The sequence below is a fragment of the Nyctereutes procyonoides genome, unplaced genomic scaffold (assembly GCF_905146905.1).
Source record: "Nyctereutes procyonoides isolate TBG_1078 unplaced genomic scaffold, NYPRO_anot_genome, whole genome shotgun sequence".
NCBI classification, from domain to species: domain Eukaryota; kingdom Metazoa; phylum Chordata; class Mammalia; order Carnivora; family Canidae; genus Nyctereutes; species Nyctereutes procyonoides.
The window spans coordinates 9,436,916-9,451,063 of record NW_026575132.1 but is presented as its reverse complement, the minus strand read 5'-3'; the positions used below and the strand labels follow the sequence as shown (position 1 = coordinate 9,451,063).

Sequence of the window (14,148 nt, the reverse complement as noted above, 5' to 3'; positions counted from 1 at the left end):
CTCAGTGGTGAGTCGGCTTCTCCCTCTTCCTTTGCCTCTTCCCCAGCTTGTGTTTTCTCTCTCTCAAATAAATAAAATCTTTTTTAAAAAAGAAAAAAGAACCAGGCTGCAGAACATACCAAAGCAGCAAAGAAAGTATCATGCCAAAGAGCAAAGAGTGTTACGGTAGAGAGGTTCTGAAGAGTAGATATGTCAGAAGGTCATGAGAGGAGCCACAGAAGACCAGGAATGAGTGACTGAGTGATTGCTCAGTCTTCTTCTAGGGCAAGTGAGGGATGGGGAGATGGCCATCATCTACGGTCGGCTCACATTCCTTCCTAGAAATGGCAGCTCCTTCTAAAGCATCGTGTGACGCGTGCTTCTGGTGACACAAGTGTGGACTGGAGGGTTCAAAAGTCAAGTGTAGTATGAAGGAACCCGGAAAGGGAACTCAAGGGTATCTCTGACATAAGAGTTAGATGTGAAAAAAAGATTCACTCAAAACAGGAACATATTCAGCATTAAAACACAAAGCTATGCTCACTCCAGAAGTTCTGCATGTCACCAGTGTAAAAAGAACAATAACATATCACATCTGTATAGGATTTTAAAGTTTATAAAGCATTTTAATAAAAATGATCGCCTGTCCCACATGGCTATTTTTCATGCCCCAACAAGACACATTCTTCACATTATTATGAGTCCCTAACAATTGGCTTTGTGATTTTTGTTTAAAAAGTCTATAAATACTAGTTATAGAATTTTATCTATAAATATCACACATAAAAGCCAAATGGTGCATTTTAGGTACTGAACCTATTCTAAAACATCTACATCTACTACTTTTCCAGAATGACTAATTAAAAATAATTTACATTAGCTGAACTAGGTGTAAACATTTCAATACTCCGCATAGACCATTAAGCGTACCTCATTAAGAAGTTTCTGTATTTCCAAGTCCTCAGACATTCTAAGAGGGTACTATAGATGACTAATTATTTTTAAAAGAATATATTAAAAGATATCCCTCAAGGGTCTTTAAAAACAGCTCTTAATAGCATAAACAGGAAGCATGCTAGAAGGTTATGAAGAATGGTAGGATAAAAATGATTGTGGCCTATTTCCATTAAAGAAGCATGGAAAAAAGAAAACAAGCTAAAATTACTTCCAGCTTGCTGAGTTAAAATGAACTGTTATGTCATTAGGCAAGTGTCTTATTTACTCTTTGCCCTATATACAATAATAACATGTGTTGTTGAGAGTCAAGAGTTCACATTAGCATTTTTTAATTTAGGAAAAAGGGGAAATTGTAAACCCTAAGGAACAGTTTTCCGGTTGACATAGTTCAGCGTGCCTGGAGGGTGATGTGTACTTTGTACCCAAATCTTTATTAAACGTTCTGTCCTTGAGATACAAAGATAACACTTCTGGCCCACAGTCAGTACAGCATTCGCTCTGAGCTTCCTTCTTTCTTTCAGCTTTGATGATAAGTTTGTGTTGATCTACCCTCTTTCGGTCGTCTGGTTTCCTATGTGACTGACAGCGTACATTTGGGAGACAGCTGCCTGGCTCTGGGCGAGAAGCTGCAGCTTGAAGGAGGGAAGTGAAGCAGAGAGCTGACCCTTGGCCTTGGCACCAGGCACTAATCAACTGATGGGTTAAAGCAAAATTCCATAAAGTAGAAACTCCCACTGCCAGCATGGTGACAACTCTGCGAACCTATTTACATTAAGAAATGCTGCGATCAGCTGAAACCTCTTCTTTGGATATGTTAACTACTGGAGTAAACTAAGCCTTCTGGAAACTTGTATCAATTCCTTCCGTATCACTGAGTGTTTACATTATTCTAGATTTTGGTTTCTCAGATCCCTTAGTCCTCATCATAGCACTCACCTTGCTGAGGTCTTTTGTAGCCCTTATCACTTGCAGGTTTTGCTGTGTTTATTCACTATCTGGCTCCTCTCCTAGAATGTTAGCTCCATGGGTTGGAAGATCCCAATCTACTAGAGTTGAGCACTGATTCTTTGATCAGAGTTTATCTGGTCCCGAGTATATCTGGGCCCAACATATGATTAATTCATCAATGTGTCAATCGCAGAAACAACTGCCAGAACATATTCCTTCTTTCAACAAACACTAATTAAAGATCCCTATGTACCAGGCAAGGGGCACAGCACTGGGGATACTGTGAAGAGAGTTGACATTTGGATGGTCGGTGGTCTCTTATGGGGCTAGCACTAATATGCATGAATATGGCATGTACTCTCAGTAAATCATTGAGCCAACCCCGAGAAAGAAGATGAAAAGAGGACATGGGCTCGTTAATCAGAGTGCAAGCTCCCAGAGGACAAAGCCACATCTCTCCTACTTCTCTGATTTAATCTCCCTAACTCTTTGTCACTCTAGGTAAGCAACACATGTCCTCTTAATTGGCTGCCAGAGCCCTCTTGAAGCGCTCTTTTCAGCAAGCTTGGCAAAAGTCTTACAGACAATTTCACTATTCTGGAAAATGTTAATGCTCAAGGTACCCCCTTGAAAAGAAAGTGAAAATTCCTTTGACTGTTTTCCTCAGTAACAAGGAATGCAATCAGGCCTATACTTGGCACTCTGTCAGTTCCCAGAGCCAAGAGATCTCAGGGTTAGGAGAACAAAGCTACCAAGATGCTTTTGCTATTGACTATGGCTGCCCCAAAGTTCAAGGGTTAAAGCCTAAGAATGTTTTACCCCTTGACTTGAATTTCCCACGTAACTTCCAAATACCAAAGCTTAGAAGAACCAGAATGCAAAATCCTTTCCATTACTTTATTGAAAAATTATGTATGCTGTGATTTATTGCTAATGCTAGATTTTCAAAGCATTAGACAGGGCACCTGCAAACCTTTAGACAACAGCTGCCAATACAAGTTTAACATTTCGTGGCTCAGCACTTAAAATATGACGAATAATAAATCATCCTTGTAACCAGGGAGGCACTTGGGTGGTAATATATTGGGAATTGGTAAGAAAGAATGCATACTGTAGATTGTGTTGTAACTCAGCACTTTGGACGATGGAGGCTAAGTAAATGGTGACTGCTTTACTGTCTCTCCGTCTTTCGTGGCATGGGTTCTCTAAGAAAGAAACTTCTTTAGGGGAGGAATATGTCCCTTTGTATTAACAATAAAAACTGTGGTGATTTTGGATGTATATGTGCTTGAAAGACAAAGAATTTCAGAACTCTCAATGCTTTATGGCGAATGAACCAAATGAAACAATATCCTATTTAGGACCTGTCAGGGCAATATTTGAAAGTGATGGGTAGCTTGTTTTGGAAGATTGTCATCACTTTTTCAGGCATATAAATGTTTTTATCATTTCCATTCTTGAAACATTACAAAGAATTGCCTAAGCCCTGGTGGGACAAATGCTACTTATCAGATACCTGTCTGGTGTGAGGAATGGCTGGGATATACTCAAATATACTTTAAGAGGCTACCAAGAGAAAAAAGTTGTGATCCTTTAAGAGTGGGACAATTCATCTGTAGTACACAGACTCTGTGCACTTCTCTTCCCATCTTTACACTTTGCCATAAAATGTTAGGGCAAGTCGGGCTGTCAGTGAAGGGAATGTCAGCATTAGGAATGCTAACGTGTATTTAATACCTTCTAACAAGAGGTCAAGCAGCAGCTAAGGGAGACACAGAGTCAAACCCTGGAGAAGCAGCCTGAGCAAAAGGATGCCCCTCGGGACCTACACAGAAATTTCCACAACAATGAAAGTGATTTCAAGTTCAGTGTACACCTAAAGAAGAGCATGAGAAGCAGCCGGGCCTCGGGTCGGTATGTTGACATTTACTGAAGAAATTGCTCACATAATTCTGTATTTATATCTGAAGCTTTTAATGTAAATTCTTTAAAGAAAGTCGAGTCATTAGAGATTATTGGAACACTAATACTAATAACACGAATGTAGGTAGAAGCTTACAGGGATCCCTGATTTTCTGGAATGGCCCAGGGTATGCGGGACTAGCCCTCCCAGGAATGCTGTGTATACTCTGTGACCCTGTCCCCTCACCCAAGGCTGACTGGTCAAAAGTGGTCAATCAACCTAAGTTGGACAAATTAAGATTCTCTTCCAAGGGCCTCAAACTTGGAATTATGAAACACAGAGGGTGAAAGTTATCAGTGCTTGGTCACATTAATAGCAGTATCTTGGAGAAGACAGACACTGATGGCCAGAGCTTCCTTGCTTGCAACCCTTCATGTAGCTCATGGCTCCACCCTTCCTTCAAGATGGTGAGATGCCCCAGGATACTCCCAATAAGAAATATTAAAAATGATTGGGGTTTTGTTTATTTGTTTAAGCTAATCAGTCAGTTTCTGTGTCTTCCAACCAAAGAAACTGGTAGGTTAAGGACATCACCACTTCAATAAAGAGGTACATTTTGTTAAAGGAGAAGAAAAGGGATGCGATCATAATTTATCACATTTGTAGGAAACCCTACATTTTCAGATGCTCTCGTATGTGATTCCCGTAAGGGTTGAAGAAGGGTTGCTATTATCACCCTCACAATGGAGAAAAGGCAATGTAGCTCAGAGAGGGTATTACTGTGTGCTGTGGCCTGGCTGCTGGCAAGTGGCAGAACCAGGCTGAGAACCCGTGCCAACTGACGGCTGGTGGAGAGTGCCCTTCCCATTGCAGCCTTGATGCATGTGCCATCTAATACATTCTATTACTTTGGCTTTGGGGAAGCCTACCTGATGGTATTCAGCATTTTTTATTTGTTAACATACAAAACCCGTAATTAAAAGAATATGTTTGTGGGCAGCCCCAGTGGCTCAGCAGTTTAGCGCCGCTTTCATCCGGGGTGTGATCCTGGAGACCGGGGATCGAGTCCCACGTCGGGCTCCCTGCATGGGGCCTGCTTCTCCCTCTGCTTGTGTCTCTGCCTCTCTCTCTGTCTCTCATGAATAAATAAAATAAAATCTTAAAAAAAATTAAAATGATATGTTTGTACAGAGAATACAAACAAAACAGAAAAACAGAACTATTCTGAGTGTGGGTGCATGTCTTTTCATCTCTCCCACTCCTGAGAAAAGTTTTAATCAAGTAAAATATATAAACTATTGCCTTAGTGTTTATATTTGCCAATAAAAACACATTAGGGCTGAGAGGTGCCTCCTTTTGATATGGGTAGCAAATTTACCATCTTCTACATATTTTAACTATTAGCAGGGTGTATCCTTTGAGCTACAGAGCAGGGGTGTTCAAGATGTTTCCAACATGTATCCCCAAATATGTGTGATTATTTAATTGCAATTTATATACCTATATTTTTATGTTAACATGTTATATTCCTTGAATAACATGAACAAAATAGAAAAGGACAGATTTTGCTAACCATGACTGCCTCCAGGCAAATATACATAGGACAAGGTCAAGGATTAATTAACCACAGTGGACATAAATCCATAGGTCTCCCAGATAATTTAGAATTTTCACAGCCAGCTTCTTGCAAGATCTGATTCAAGGGTCACGGTCATTACTTCACAATATGCCTGACAGAGAGTTCATGTTAAACTCTGCCATTTTCAAAAGAATATGAAATTCTTTACAGAATCTTTTAAAGATTCTGTTAGTTTGTGAGGATTCATTAAAACTAAAATATAAAATTTGTAAATCCAGTTAACCAGGCATAATATATTTCACAAAAAAACCTAAGTCGAGGAACCAGTGGGGAAGCCGCTATGAAGGGCCTGGCCTTGCCTCCCTCTCTCCAGGTGATAACCGACCACTCGATTTGTGGACCTAGGGATTATGTCAGTATCAGTATAGTCACCAGCAGTTATCACAATGTCTTATGAAAATAAAATGAATGTAAATGTAGGTTCTAATCAATTTATTTTCCACTCAAATGCATCTTCTCAAGAGCTCCCCAGGGTCGACATCCCACTTTGGAGTCCACTTTTCCATGCAACAAGGCAACAGTTTACTTCCAGGGCATCTTACAATGACAGGCCTAACACTATGGAGGACAAGGACAAACCAACTCAGGGCACAAAGAAAGTTATTTTGCATTTTAAAAACTTCTAAAATTATGAACTATAACTCAGGCTGAAAAACACATAAAATATTAATGTTTGATGCAATGTGCTGCATATTATCCGTGTAATTACCAGACCAGTCAAAAAACAGGACCTGTGGGGGGGGAAAAAAAAAACAGGACCTGTGCCAGCAGCCCCGCAAGCCCTCCAGGTCCTTCCCTTCCCTAGCACACCCTCCCCTAAGAGGTAACCCCTATCCTCATTCTTTCAGTAATAAATTCCTTGCTTCTCTTCATAGTTTTAGCTACTTATGTATGCCCCCCTTGGCAACAGAGTGCAGTTTTATCTGTTTTCATATTCCATATAAACAGAATAAGATAGTTATATATTCTTTTGTATCTTCTTCCTTCCAACATCCTGTCTATAAGATCCATCTGTGTTATTGTGTGTAGCTCTAGTTTATTCCTTTTCACTGATGCATAGTATTCCATCTTACTATTATATCACAATATATTCAGCCATTCTGTTACTGATAGATATTCTGGATGTTTCTCACTTGAGATGAATATAAACAATGCTACTAAGGGCACTTCACACCTGTGTCTGGATGCACATGGGTATACATTTCTGCAGAATATATACACATATTCATGTGCATCTGTGCACAAAGTGGAATTGCTAGGTCCTATCATAGTTTAAAAAAACTAATCATGGTGCCTTATTTCAAATTATACTACAAAGCTACAGTAATCAAAACAGTATGGTATTGGTACAAAAACAGGTAGATCAGTGGTACAGAACTGAGAGCCCAGAAATAAACCTACACATATAAGGACAATTAGTTTATGACAAAGGAGCCAAGAACATACAATGGAGAAAGGACAGTTTCTTCCATAAATGGTTTTGGGAAAACTGGATAGTCACATTCAAAAGAGTGAAACTAGACTACTATCTTAAACCATATGCAAAAATTAATTCAAAATGGATGAAAGACTTGAATGCAATACCTGAAATTATAAAATTCCTAGAAGAAAACATAGGTGGTAAGCTCCTTGACATCAGTATTAGCGGCATCTTTGTGGGCCCAACTCCAAAGGCAATGGAAACAAAAGCAAAAATAAATGGGACTACATCAAAGTAAAAAACTTCTACACAGCAAAAGAAACCACTGCTAAAATGAAAAGGCAACATACTGAATGGGAAAAGATATTTGCAAACCATATATCCAATAAGAGGTTAATATCCCAAATGCATAAAGAATTCATATCACTGAACAACAGAAAACAAACAACTCAATTAAAAAATGGGCATAGGGTCGGAATAGATTTCTCCAAAAGGACAAACAAACAGCCAACAGGTACATGAAAGGATGCTCGATATCACTAATTATCAGGGAAATGCATTTCAAAACCATGATGACATATCACCTAACACCTGTTAGAATGGTGATTATCAAAAAGACAAAAAAATAACAAGTGTTGGAGAGGATACAGAGAAAAAGAAGCCCTTGTGCACTGCTGGTGGGAATGTAAATTGGTGCGGCCACTGTGGAAAGCAGTAAGGAGGTTCCTCAAAAAATGCTGCAGTGAATAAAGGGTGCATCTTATCTTTTCAAATTAGCTTTTTTGTATTCTTTGGAAAAATACCCAGAAATGGAACAGCTGGGTCATATGGCAGTTCTATTTAATTTTCTCCTTTAAAAAGTTTTTTCCTTATGTTCACTGAAGCATTATTTACGATAGCCAAGATATGGAAACAACTCATGTGTCTGTGAATAGATGAATGGATAAAGAAGATGTGGTCTTTTGACACAATGGAACGCTACTCAGCCATAAAAAAGAATGAAATCTTGCCATTTGCAACATCGGAGATGGACCTTGAGGGTATTATGCAAAGCAAAATAAGTCAAATGAAGAAGGATAAATATCATATGACTTCACTCATATGTGGACTCTAAAAAAATAAAACAGAAGAACAAATAAAATAAGCCCAAACAAGCTCACAGATATAGAGGACAGACAAATGCTTAACAGAGGGGAAGAGGGTTGGTGAAATGGATGATGGGGGTCAACTGTACAGCGATGGATGGTAACTAGACTTGTTACACTACACTTTGTAGCGTATACTGATGTCAAATTCTAAAACTATACATCTGAAACATACATTTATGTTATTTTTTTTAAACTTATTTTTTAAAAAAGAAAAGACAATAGAGATCACTACAGATTGCAAATCAAAACCCCCGAAAAACAAAATACACCTAAGGGAAGGTAATCTCTTGCAAATCAATTTTAATATTAACTAACTCTTCTGAAGCCAAGGTGAAAGCTCATTAAATTACTAAATTTATTTTTCCCTGGATTTTCACTCCTGCACAATCATTAAATCTGAACGATATTAAATCCATTTAACTCTGTTAAAAACAGTTTGAAAATTTCCAGTGAATTTATTGAAGCCAATTCTCTCAAGACCCCTCCCCACATTTTTTACATATTGTGATCACAATTTTCCTTTTAATGAGGGCCAACATTGTATCTACAAAATGCTCATTCAAATCTTAAAGGGAATTTTGCACCGAAAGGGTTCAAGTTAACACTCATATTGATCAAGCATGAAAAGCCAAAATGTTAATCCTGTAGCCAAACTGAGGAATGCAAATAAGAGATTAATTTCAACTTTAGAGTTTCCAATGTTTCCTAACCATCATGAATGATCTCCAAATGGATTGCATAAGTGGGACAGGACATACTTAGATGACAATATTGTGGAACCAGCAAAATTGTTCTGCTCATCAGTCTCTCATTATCTTACTGACAATAGCAAACATATTTATTATAGTGCCAGGTACTTTCTGCAAATTAGTTCATATATGCAATGCTATTTTCATCCTCAAAGCAATCCTTAAGATAGGTACTATTATTCTTCCCAATTACAAAAGGAAATGAGGTACAGACAGGAAAGTGACTTGACCAAGGTCCACGGCAGTAAGTGGTTGAGTTAGGTATAACTAATTGGTGTCTCAGTCCATACTCTAAGACATGCCTGGCAACATACTGGTTTCATTGTCATCACTGTTGGCACTGTAATTTATTTTGATACCAGCAAAACATGTGAACCAATAGGAGGGAAAAGAAATCCATGTACATTTGTTTTGATTTATGAAAATTTTGTGAAAATGATTGTAACCAAGCAACTCTAACTCTGGGAGAACTAATTAAGAAATGAATTAAGGGATTCAATGCATACCCAAATTAGTCATCAGAGCTCAAAGATCTGGAGTTCTGGTCTATATCCAGCTTTGGCACTTTCATCCAAAATAAACATGACCAGATAAGTACCACAAGCTCACAATTAAAATGGATTTATATGGCTTATGCATCCACATGGGAGAGGCCTCTTCTTAATTGAATTCGGACACCTCTCCAGTTATTGTGGGTTTCCTTTGCCATCTCCCTACTCTTTTGTAACTGCTGGCAATAGGATTATGCTAAGGGAGAAATCATTTCAATCAGCGATGTGTACAGAGCGGGCATAAAAAGATAAAAGAAAAGCCTTTGAACTGTAATTAGAAAATTCCTTAAGTGTGCTCATGTGACATATGTTTGAGACTACAGACCAACTGGCAAGACGAGTTACAGAATGGATGTCCAATGTCACTGTTCTGGGATAAGCAGCCAGTAAAAGTAGTGTTCCAACATGCGACTGGAGTAATCTTTTGCAGGCCAAAACATTCCTGCTTTCCACCTCTAATATGATTAGTAACCGACAGCTGGAGGCATCTCATTCTCCTGACAAAAATATGATCAGAATTATTTTCAATTGGTATATCTTTCCATCAAGCTGTTTGTTGCCTTCCAGCAGAATAATCAGAGTTTCTGATTATTTGGTACGTTCCAAGAAAACAGTAATTGATTGTGCCCTTGCTTGTCTGATGGGGAGAAGGCTGCCAGAATTTACACAGTAACTCTTCAGTGGCCTAACTCAAAGAAAAACTAAGCAGCAGGCGTGTGTGTGTGTGTGTGTGTGTGTGTGTGTGCATGTACGTGTGTGTGACACAGAGAGGGAGGGAGAGGGAGAGAGAGAGAGAGAGAGAAGGAATCCAGCCAGTAGTTTCCATAATAATTCTCTTTGAACAACTATAAACAAAGTGTTTTCAGTGGTGATTCAGATTTCAGATATGAGGAAGTAAACTTATTCTAGTCCACTCATGGAAAACTACCAATTCCCACCAATGTTAATGGTTCTTTTCGAAAAGTTACAGTCATCTTACTACTAAAGCTTCAGGGTTATAGAGAAAAGTCAAGTTCAGATTTAACATTCATGGAAATATTCAGGTACAACGAGACCTCATTCGTTTGGACTACCTCAGTTTAGAATTGACAATCCTTTGACAGTGGCCGGATGGACCAGTGATGATCTTTTCACAATGAATATATGGCTTGACAAGCACATTAATTTAAACAAGCAAGACTACTGGGGGAAGAATAAAAAATATTCCAGGTAAAGTATGATGAATCAAAAATAACAATATGCTTTCTGTACAGCAGACACTTTTGATGAACCCATTCAAATACTAATGACTGATCATCATAATTAGTGTGTAATGGAATAGCAATCTTGTGCAGTTCACGTTACACACATGGCTAGAAATATCCCAACAGTTCTGCAAGATGGGTAGAACTACCCCATCTCAAAGAGCAGGACACTAAGGCTCAGAGAAGCAGCTGACACGCAAATACTGCATAATTACTAGGCAGCTGAAGCGGGATGCAAAGCCAGGTTGTCTGGCTCAAAAGCCTATGTCCTTCTGCTGCCACTCAACCCTGGGTGAGCAGTGAAGACTGCAAGTCAGACTTCTAGAGGCAACAGAGCAAGTTCTTCAATAATAACAGCAGCAGCAGCAGCAGCAAAAATAGAATCATTGCAAGGAGGGACAGCCAGGCAGCCTGGCTCCAGAAATCATGCTTTTTTTCTGTAGAAAGAATGATTCCCTTCTCCATCACAAGGCATCTATAAAATACCTGTTGGTATGCTGAAGTACTTTGCAAGCGTGAAACTACTCTGAAGAAATCCACTGAAGTGCTCATGGAGGTGGAGAAGGGCGATGTGGGTGAGGCCACTGCCCCTGCCCTGCACCCCATCAAGAGTGCCTTCGGTCTATACCCCTGTAAATAGAACTGGTGTTGAGACCCCGAGAGGCTGACAAAGGCAGTGATGAGGCCCTCTGGGAGTCAGCTGCAGGTGCAGAGACAGTCGGCCAGGGGCAACGGAAGAGAACACAGAGAAGGGAAGGAACATCTCTACTTACCCAAGAATCCACGGAGATATTCCTGAAAGCAGCCTGGATCCCGGGATGCTCTAGGAAGAAAGTTAATTTGGGAGGTCAGATCTCACATTTAGCAGCCATATCACCCCGTTCCATCACATCCACACCCAAGCACAGGATCTGGAGGCAGGCAGACATGGAATTGGTCCTTCCTAACCTTCCTTTTAGGTAGATGAACCTCTCTGTGAGATGGGGTATACTAACATTACCCTCTCCTCATAGACTTGTTGAGAAGACTGGGTAATATATAATTCATGCAATGAATTCAAAACACAACAGTGCTGTTTTAATAAGTACAAATAGCTAACATTTATTGCTTAGAAAGTGCCCAGCATTGCTCCAGGGCTTCAAATAGGCTGACTCTTCAAAACCTTGAGGTAGGCACTACTGCCATTGGCATTTTGCAGATGTAGAAAATGAGGCACTGGAAGGTCAAGTCATAAAAGTATACTAGGTAAGTGGTGGAGGGGGGACAAGGGGCCATCTGGCCTCTGAAGCTGGATGCTATACAGTGATATCCTGCCTAATTTATTACAAACAAATGTTAACTCCTCTTATTGTTACTGTTATAATACTCTCCAAGAGACAGTCTATAATATTCATCAAACCCCAGGGAGCTCACCATTTAGCTAGTAACCACTTAGGCACAGGGATAGGTGCCAGGGTCATAAGTCACTCACTAAGTCAACAATCTCTTCAGGTGTTCCCCGAGAATGCTCGTGGACACCCGATGCCCTGCTAAGCACTGTGTGGGGCTGCAGGGGCTCTGGTCATTGATCCTGCAGTCAGCTCAACCTCCAAGAGGCAAATGGGGAGTGACAGCAAGGAGGAAGCACAGAAAGGACGGGCGAGGAGGTCAGGATGTGGGACACTGTGCCTGGCTCTGGCACCAGCCCTCCTGGCGGCCTTCTCCAAGTCAGCTGACCTCTCTGGGTTTCATGTTTAAAGGAGGGGACCGACCTAGAGGCTCTTACACCCTGAGATCCCAATTTGCAATTCTATTCTGATTCTCTTTCACTCTAACTAACCTCCTCTCAATAGTCCATTTTTGAGAGAACATATTCTAATCCTTCATTCATCCAGCCCACCTCAGGGAACACAAAGCCAGGCACTGCGGGCAGTGCTCGGGCGCACCCCAAGGCCCGGCCCGCGCCTTGTATTGGCTCTGTGAGCATGGTGCTCAAGTCCTATCCCGGCGATCTTGGCAACCTGAAGCCCAGGGAAGGCTGCAGCCCTGAGGATAGCTGCACGCACCCATCCTGCCCTCTACGAACCCTGGGAGTGGCCCAGTGAATTCTGCATCAATCCGAAATCTGGAGTCCCACACTGGGGGAGGAGGTGTTACGACGAGGGGGCAGGTGAAAAGGTCTGTGAAAAATAAGGCAGAAACCAGACAAGCAGTGAAATGCCTGGGCTGAGCATCAGGTTTGTTTTCTCAAAGTAATAGTGTTGGACGCAATAAACCAAAGGGATGAGAACTCGTCTGACACTTTATTTGACTTTCTTGACTTCATCAGGGTATACGAATGGCCACTTTGGTAGCAATCTTTTATGTGTGTGTGTGTGTGTGTGTGTGTGTGTGTGTGCGCGCGCATGTGACTGCTTCTTTGAGAAACATCTATTTTGACACAAGATGCTACTGACTTTATTTAAGGATCAGTTCATCACACTTAAACATGTTTGCTTTCACAGAAACTCCTTGGAGGGGAATAATTCTGTGAGTGTAATACTTCCATTAAAAAGAAATGGATTTTAAAATATGCTTTTCAAACTTTTGACAGAAGCAATTTTTTGATTTTATGAACTAAAAAAGGCAAACAAAGTTGTAGAGACAATGTAATAAATAACAAGAGTTATCAAATAAGCTATTAAACATTTATAGATATGATGTTTAATATGGACTTTTAAACATGCCCCAAAATGTCCATCAATCCTTGACATGGGAGGAAGTAGCATTTTGGCAAAGTCTGTCTCCCACCACAACAGAAGTCAGTCAGCACAAGATGTTTATGGTTCTTAAAGACAGCGACGACGGTATTCTTTGCAGGGTGCTTAAGTATTTTCAGCATATAAATTTAGAAGGCAAAAAATGGAAGAACGTACCCCCAAAAAGTATTATTTTGATAGGTATCCAGATAAAGTACCCTGTGTGTGCATGAACGTCTATAGAGAGTTTGGTTCCTAAATTGGCCCTGAGATTCCAAAAATGTTTTGAGCAACATTGCTGGAGTACGTGTATAAATGTCAAAGATGACAACTCTGAGGTACAATACTCACTTGAATTTATAAATGATAGTTTTTTGAAGCTTGGAAAGAAAACAATTAAAAATTTAGTAGTGATTAACCCCTGGGTGAAGAATTACGGGTGTTTTTTTTTTTTCCTTTTTCTTTATAATTTCTCTGCCTTCCGAACTTCCTTATAATAAGCATGTGTTACTTTACCAATTTTTTTAAAAATGTTTTTTCAATCCTTATGTTATGGAAAATCACCTGATATAAAAAGTGAACAGATTTGGGAATCAGACAAACTTGGGTTCAAATCTCTTTCTGGTTTGGTGCCCTCAGATACACTACTCAGCAGCCCACGATGCACATAAGATGGATATAACAACTACTAGAGGTGAGATACTGTCAGTGTTTAGCACAGAGTAGGAGCCCAGTGAATGATAATCCCTCTTCTCTCCATGGTACGCAAGGAAGTAAGCCCTCTCTGGTAACAGGAAATAAATGTGTGTGTATAAATTGACTTCGGGCCATTTATTTATAGAAACACTGGGAATTTTTAACAGGTAACTTTCAGAAATCTTCTAATAGTTACA

General features: G+C 39.9%; 1 protein-coding gene across 3 annotated transcripts in view; it reads right to left on the bottom strand.

Annotated features, from left to right (window-relative positions):
* Positions 1-14,148, bottom strand: part of SPATS2L (spermatogenesis associated serine rich 2 like) — a 160,365-nt gene that overhangs the window by 127,565 nt on the left and 18,652 nt on the right. For all 3 annotated transcript variants that reach the window (XM_055345143.1, XM_055345138.1, XM_055345142.1), the window contains exon 2: positions 11,312-11,361. The gene's annotated coding sequence lies outside the window, so the exon portion shown is untranslated. The remainder of the gene's footprint in view (positions 1-11,311; positions 11,362-14,148) is intronic.